Source organism: Acartia tonsa, chromosome 2 (assembly GCF_053477335.1).
Source record: "Acartia tonsa isolate MP-2025a chromosome 2, ASM5347733v1, whole genome shotgun sequence".
Classification (NCBI taxonomy): domain Eukaryota; kingdom Metazoa; phylum Arthropoda; class Copepoda; order Calanoida; family Acartiidae; genus Acartia; species Acartia tonsa.
The window spans coordinates 60,530,959-60,539,907 of record NC_137261.1 but is presented as its reverse complement, the minus strand read 5'-3'; positions in this window follow the sequence as shown (position 1 = coordinate 60,539,907).

Sequence of the window (8,949 nt, the reverse complement as noted above, 5' to 3'; positions counted from 1 at the left end):
TATTTTATATTGTTTAGTTGAAATCAACTTTAAAAAAAACTTTATGTTTAATATTTAATGAATTGTAAATTTTTGTTATAATTATATTAAAATTGTGCCATACAGTAGTTAAATCTCATATTATTACATGTATATAAAATTAAAAGGGGAATATTTTTTTGTGAATATTCCCCTCCCTGAAAATTACCAATCAAAATTACTCGGCAGCTCAAGTGCAATTTTTGAAGCCGAATCCTTAAAAGTCACAAAATTAATTCTTCTCAAACTTGTAGTCAATATGTTTTAAAAGCCATATAAAGTGACTTAAAAAAGGATTCTTAAAGTATAAAATAAAACTATAAATAAAAAATAATTAAAGCATTACATTTTTTTGTTGAAAATTTTGCATCATTTTGAGTTTTTAGTATTAAAAAATATTATTATTATTAACCAATTTTTCTTAAAATCTGTGATCATTATTATAACTCTGTTTTTATCATTTTATCAGTAAATATGTTTCTTTCAATAAATATGTAAAAAAAAGAGTTAAAAATTGTTTTTTAATAGCAAAGCTTTTCTATAATTAGGGTCGGTCCGTCCGTACCGGATATTTCAAATCGACAATTTGACATGTTAGAATTATCCCTTTGATTTCAAACTTGGTATGATGATTCAGTTAGGTACGATTTAGGAAGCGTAGCAAATCTATAATTGTTACCAGAGATGATATAAGTATCCTATTCATTTGATTTTTGGAATTATAGATAGGATGAGATATAAGAAATAGACCGAAATCCTTATTAATGAATTAACAGGATGCGTTTCTGTCTAAACCGAACAATCTCATCAACCACCGAACCGATATGGTTCTCCCTTATAGCGTGGCTTCTCATAGCTCCTGGGAAGTTTTATAGCTATTTTGTGAGAGAAATCGCAATTAAATATAATTAACCACATCTAGCGGCGAAAAAATATTCTTGTTGTAAACAACTGATCTTAACATATATTAAAAAGAAGATATTTTGCATGCCCCTAGAGGCCTCTAAAAGAATGAGGGAAAATGTCAACTAAAATGCTGTTTCTAATAGTTTCATTCAGTTAATTTTAGTGATTTGATAAACGACTAATTGTTTGATATTCACTTCTACAAGTGTGACAAAAATCGAAATATATGCCTTAAATAAGCATATAAAATTTTCATCGGCGGATTTGTAACTTCTGCTATTTTAAGCGGCCATATGCTGTTAGGAACTGGAAGCTTTTATGGCATAAAAAATGACACCATACTGGACTGCCATAGGTAAATAAGTTTGTGTATTGTATGACGTCATTTTTTATAGGCACTATAAATAGCTCCATTTCGCTGGATTTTTAGGATAATTACTATTTAGTGTTTTTTACAATAATCTAAACAATTTTTTTTATAGAAAATTATCATGGCTACTTAAAACCTTTTTTCTATTTTTAAGCTATCATCAATCTTTGCGAACTATATTTTTAATTTTTTTAGCTTTATGGTTGCTGTAATTCTTGTTAAAAACGAAATAACAATATCCCAAAGGCCCAAATTAATTGACAATTTTTAATAAATTGGTTTCTAAGTAAATTCAATAAAATAGGGAGGGATAGGACAATGTGAGACAAATTAATTCTTCCTCTAATTTTTTACGAATAAAATTATACCTTTTAGTTGCATTGGAAGAGATTAATTTAACATCATTTATAATTGCTCTCTCCCTCCCTGAAGTAAATCTCTTTTTGATTAGATAACTTTTTAAAAGAGAAAAATATTTTACATAGGTTGCTAAATGAGGGGATAGGTTGCTAAATGAACGGATGGATAAAAGATTAATAAATGTATATTTAGACAAATGGATGTATAAATAAAAGGATAAATTGGTAATTAGATTGAAAAATGGTTAAAAGGATACATGATCACAAAGATTCATTGAAAAAATTAAAAGAATTTTAAGAGAAAAAAGATAAGCATAACGTTTTTTATCATAGATGTTATTAATTGGAATCAATTACAGTACCTGTCTATTATTCTACATCATCTTAATATCATTATTCCAAGTTCCTCGAAGAAAAAGCGGTGCAACAGCTTATTTTAGTGTCCATGCCATTTAGCAGAAAAATTGAGATATATTTTAGTAAAATAATTGAGAGTCCTGAGTATAAAGGCTTTAAATAAATATTCTTATGCTCTATTTGGTCCTATTTTTAAGTCATTCTTTTATATATGAAATACATTTATTATTACTTGTTTTTAACTAATAGAGTCAAAAGCTTAACTTTTGTAGACATCTAATGGAATTGATATAGGATATATGTGAATATATTGACAGATGATAGTTTGTCGTCAATGAAGCTTCCAAATATGGACCTCATTTATTGTTCAGCTTGTTCATCCAGTTGGAAGGGATGGGGTAAATGGTGTGGATGGCGGGTACTGTTATTTTAGCCAGCTGCTAGCATCACTTTATCAAAGTACATGAAAACCTGGTGCAACTTCCAAGTAATAATATATATATCGATTTATAATGGCTAGATTATAGTAGCATTAATTATACTTTACTTTCAGCACAGACCAGTACACCTACAGCTCTGAATTTTCGATCTTTAGATTTGCATTAAATTTTCAAGTTTTAATGATTGCTTTCTGTTCTTTTGACCAATTAAACCCCATTGAATTATACATTTTTTATATATATTTTGTGCTGCTTATAGATTTTGTTGAAACGAGTAAACACTGGTTATTTTTAATTTTGAAAGACAATTATTTTGTTATAAAACCCTGACTTCTTTGTGATTGATCATAATAATCAGGGATCTAAAGGGACAAGGCAATTGCCAATAAATTGATGTTCTCAATGATGATAAACAAAATGTCCCCTCCTGTAGATGTAGTGGTCGAAATGTCTGGACACTGCATTTTATTGAACAAACCGATCCAAATCTAATAAAAGTCTCCAAATTTATTGATTCAAAAAACAAGAAAACGTTAGTATAAAATGTGGGACAAGTGTAATAAACAGCCAAATATCCCCTTCCTCCCTGGACCATGATAATCAAGGCTCGAAAGACGCGTCTCAAACCATATTAAGCCGCTGATTCAAAGCAGATTATTACACGATTAAGCTGCTAAAACAGCATCTGTATCCAATGGGCGATACAAAATTGCAGCTACACAAATTCGTCTTTAATACCTATATCTAATCTAGTTAAACTGAAAATATTTTGTTTAAACATCAGCTTTTTTTAATTCAAAAAAGGTAAAGAAATAATCCAAAAACAATAGGCAACGGAATTTTAAAAGCATTGGAAAAAAATATATTAAGAAATTTGTTTTAAAAGCCCCTAGAAGCTAGGAGGGAAACCACTAATTAACTAGTTTTATATAACTCCTCTAAACCCCACCCATTGTTGCCTGTATTTAAGTAAGACATTTTTTGATGGATTATAAATTTAACAACCTCATTTTTATCCACAAGTAACGCAGCAAGAACATTGTCCCCTGTTTATTGTCAATGATGATAAACAAATTTAACCCTCCTGTAGATTGTAATCATCGGTTATAAGTCTTAACCAAAGAATCAAAATTTAACACAACTCCCATAAACTAACTAAAGTAAAATCCTAAGATTGATTTATCTGCCATTGTTCTAAATTTGCATTATTAGGTAAATTTTAAATAAAAATTATGGAGAGTTTTGATAATAAAATGTCTCGTAAAAATCAGGTTATTTTTATGCAAGGTTGGGGATATATTATGGTGGGTAAATAAATCTGCATCTCTTTTCCTCAGAATAGATGACATAATAATCGGAGATAATTTTATTTTCCAGTATTGCTTTGAAACCGATTAATAACCGCTGGATTAGAACCGTTTCACAGCCATACTGAAAAAATACATGTATAACATCGTATTACAGACAATATCCCACAAATCTACAAATAAAAATCAGCAATTATTACCAGTTTTGTTAGCCTGGACCTTCTTCCCATGTTGGGTAACAAAACTGGATTAAATTTTTTCATTTATACGCGGAAAGCTGGCTATAATACGATGCCATATTCTCGTCCATTGTCCGTGGTTGGACTTGAGTAATGGTTTAAAAATGGATTACGTGGACTTCGCCTTAGGGGCATTAAAAGTAAAGTCATTAAAATTAGAGGAACAGTGTGTTTTGTAAATAAAAAAGATACAAGGTTATATTTGCTGTAGCAATTTTATAAGAACAGGATCTTTGTCTGTCTGACTGAACCGAAGGATTTCGCTAACCACTGAACCAATATATTTCTCCTTTTCAATGTAGCTTCTCATAGGTCCTTGGAAAGTTATAACTATTTTAGGGGAGGGTATCACAACCCTCCCAAGAGAAATCGTCCCTTGAAAAGAAATACAAAAAAAATGAATGACTCTGCCAGGTTTGCTGGCATCCTGTGGCTGCAATGATAAAGATATTCAAATCAACTCTCTGATTAAAGAATGATCATCTAAATCTAATATGTCTATGATTTCAGTTATAAATTGTTTAAAGTTCTCTATATAATTAAGGTGCACTATAAAGCTTGGCTTGCGTACATGCATAATAGGGTTAACACAGAATAAATAATAAAAGTATAGGTATAGATAGATAATCTAGACAACTAATTGGTCCAATTTGTGGAGACCCTTTTCGTCTGCTAACAAATTGCTTTAGTTGGGAGTTGTTAAAAGCTGATTTCAAAGACCAATTACAAATATGGACAGAGTTACATATACCTCATGTCCCCTCTATTATTTTATTTTAATGAATAAATAACAAAATGGAAAATAGTGTAAATGGACAAAGTGTCTAAAAAATAATCCATGTAACGTCAAAAAAATTAGTGATTATCCATCTCTTTTTAATGGATTTTCTTTCCCACTTCTCTTCTCATCTCCCTTATTTTTATGACGTCAAATGGCTGTTTTTTGAGTCACTTTGTCCAGTTACAAAACAAACAATAACATTTGATTCTTAAAAATATTTCTTTTTTTATTCTCCTAACTACTCAATTTTTATTGCTTTATTTTTTCAAGTAATCGCTGTAAGCCTAAAATGCAGTAGAAAAAAAGGTAAAATTGGTAGGTAGTGTCCAGCTAAAGGACAAAATAGCCTGTGTTGCAACAAATTTTTGCAGGGTATAGTCTTTTATGTGATCAATTCTCTGAGGCTCAATTTTTCATATGAAAACTAGATTTATGTCAACAGATCTAAAGTATAGATGTATATACAGACAACTACCTCCCTTCCTTTTTCAAAGACCTCTTTCGTCTGCTTCTAGATTATTTTCTGCTATTTGGCTGTGTTAATATAAGCGACACTATTGATTGATTTTCAATGACCCAATAGAAAGGTTGCACAAGGCGGTTGCGATGGGGAGATACAGTTATTTAACCCTTTCTCCCTCTATGTCAAAAGTTCGAACGAGAAAGAAGCTATTTTAGTCAAACAAGAAGAGTAGATTTTTATAAAGTAAAATTATTATCACAATTTTGAATAAACAAATAAATAAATGATAAAAGTACCCAAAATATTTAAGCCAACACACGAGAAAAAAAAGTTGGAAAACTTTTGGGTACCAGTATAGTCTAATGTCCCGTAAGAAAAAAATCGGTAAAAAGTTACTTAAATAACTTTTTATAATATCAATGAAATCGAACTGCAGTTACAATTGAACTTTGAGGAGAAAAAACTGAAATCAGGTTTTGGACAAAATCTGTAATAACAATGCAGAAATGACAAATTTTGGTGCTATAAGTTTCTTTACAGTATAAGAATATGCATATGTTTTGATTTACTTTGTTCGTCTGTCGGTCATGAATAAAAGGACATTATTATTTCAGAAAGGTTTGTTGATTTTTTGAATTATTGCATATTTATCGCTATCTTCTTTATAATTCATTTTGTAGTTTGTCCTTCCTTCGCTACTTATAGATGTTGTCATCCTTGTTTTCCTACTTAAAGTTGTACAGAAGTATATGATACATATTTCAATATTGCTCCCACTGAGCTCTGAATAATCAAAGATATCCATTTCACTCTCTCTTTTTCTCTCTCTCTCTCTCTCTCTCTCTCTCTCTCTCTCTCTCTCTCTCTCTCTCTCTCTCTCTCTCTCTCTCTCTCTCTCTCTCTCTCTCTCTCTCTCTTCCAGTTAACTCTAAAAACCCAGGGATCTAAAGGGATAAGGCAATTAATAATCCAAACGATGATACATAAAACTACCCCTTCTGTAGTGGCTGAAACGTTTAGAAACTCAACTCAATAAACCAACTAAAGTCCCCAAAGTTGTTAAGTCTACAAATAAGATCATTCTTATACAAAACTTTTGGGACTATTGTAATATACAGTCCAATGTCCCCTCCCTCCCTGTCTAAAACCACAGGTCCTTGAATAATTCAAGATTCCTTGACATATAAATGTCATCAGGGGGGCCACCTAAGCTCCCCCCCCCCTCCCCCAGAATGACTAGACACAGGAGATAAAATTTAGAGCAATCATAATATATTTTCATAAGTAATAATAAGAATTTGGGGGAGGGGTTGGGTTTGTGTCCCCTTCCAAACTTCTACATAACCAGTGATGTTAAAATATTCCTTCTTCTGTTATGTCAAGTTAAAATAAACAGATAAATAAAAATGGTACCCAATGTTTTGAAAACACTCATTCACTGCCTTTAAGCATTTATAAAATCTTGATTTGATTAAACAGATATTCAGTGTCCAAACTTTTCCATCAATATTTTTAATCTACAGAATAGATAATTTTAATATCTTAATTTGGGATCTATATCAATTTGTTTTTTTGTTTTATTTCTTATTATATTATGTTAAAGCATATTAGTTATTTTAGGAGGATGGATATGCATTTCCCCAAAATAGTTATAAACCTTCTCTGGACCTATTAAAAGATTCACTACAAAAAGGACTCATTTAGGTTCAGCGGTTAGCGAGATCCTTCGCCACAGACAAAAAAAAGAATAGTTATGTCTCTTACAACACTCTATTGGATTCTCATCCCCGTTTTCCGCTGGTTGCGGGTCGCCCTCCTACAGAGTTTGGTTAAAAATATGCTAATAAGTTAAAACTACGTTAGTTCAATAGTTAGGAAGCTGAACTTTGTTCCTGACTCCCTAAATCTAAAAAAAATATACTAATTAGTTAGTACTACGTTAGTTCAATAGTTAGGAAGCTAAATTTTATCCCTAAATCTACAAAAAAAAAAATATGATTTAATCCTTAGAAAATAGCATAGATTCTCCCAAGGAACACAGCAGGGATGGAGGGTAAATTGACTGTAAATTATACCGGTTGTTACCCAAATTTCATAATCATAAAAATGATTGATTTTCAATAATAATTAATTTTTCATTTTGAATGTACTACTTATAACTACTGTTACACCAAAGCTAAAAAATAATATTTGAAATTAGCGGCTACTTCCTTAGCATCTAGAGGCTATATAATCTATGGTTGAAAAAATAGCTTAAAACTATTTTAAGACTTAAATCTTTTTTAAAAATAGTCTAAAATCACTCTAGGAAACATGAGAAGCTTTCCTAAACTCAATCAATTCAGTTTTTAAGAAAACTTTAGCTTCGGACAAAAAATCTTTATATTATAGGATAAGATATTTATAGGGACGTTAAACGTATGAACATGCCAAAGTTATAGAGTAGCTGCACAAATAAGCAGGAATATTTAAAGATGCGACAATACTAAAATGATGTGCATCCTCAATGATGATAAACAAAGTTACCAATTCTATACATTCAAATTATTGGTTGAAAATTGTTAAGATTTATAAAAGCTAGGCAACGGATGGGGGGAATGTGCGTACAAATATTTGGCTACCCATATAATTAACAGTCCATTGAACCCTCCCTCCCTAATAAAAAGAAATATTAAGACATAAAGCAAACTTTTTTTCTCGGAAAAGATTTTACAGCACTCAAAGTTCAAAAAGTCAAATCATGGTGTTTAGATTTTTTTTTAGTAGCGAAGCAACTCAATCTTTAGGAATGTCTGTCTGTAAGTCTCTCTGTTTGTCCGCCTGTCTGAAAAATTTATGGGAAATGTAATTTCTGAACTATTTAAGATTTTTTTGTTGGGTATAAGTCATTGATACTTAGTGTCCAAATGTGGATCTGGTTTCTATACCCCAATATGTGAAAAAGTCGTGGATACCTAATTTGTGAATATGGATCTGGTTTCTATACTCCAATACGGCAAAAAGTTGTGGATACTCAATGTGTAAATATGGACCAAGTTTATATTCTCCAATATGGGGAAAAGTCGTAGTTACTTAATGTCTATATTTAAATCTAGTTTCTATACTCCAATATGGAAAAAAGTCGAGGATACTCAATGTCTAAATATGAATCTGGTTTCTATACTCAAAATTTTGAAAAGTCGTGGATACTCTAAATATGTGTATTTTAGGTATCAAATTTCCAATTGTTTTGTTTTGGCACAACTAACCCCTTTTTTTCAAACAAAAAAAGCGTAACATAATTTTCATTTTAGAGATAGGTCAATAGCTAAAAAACAATGACATTTGTGATTATTTTCCACAAGTAGGGCAACAATCATATTTTTCATGTAAAATTAACAGTAATATAAGAAAATAGCCGATTAAATAATATAAATCCTCAATGATGGGACACAAAATTACCGCTTCTGTAAATTACAATAAGTGGTTGAAACGTTTAAACGCTCAACTTAAAAAAATAACAAATTAAATTCACAAAAGTCCCCAAAGCTTTGGAGACTAGTGTAATAGACAATCCATTGTCCCCCCTCTCTCTCTAGACATACCTAATCAATAAGAATTGCTGTTTTTAAAGAACATCTCGACTCTTTTGTTTTTAATCTACAGCCATATTTCATCTACACGTTAGATTGGAAAACAGTTTTTTAAAGTTGGGGGACCGCGAATATGA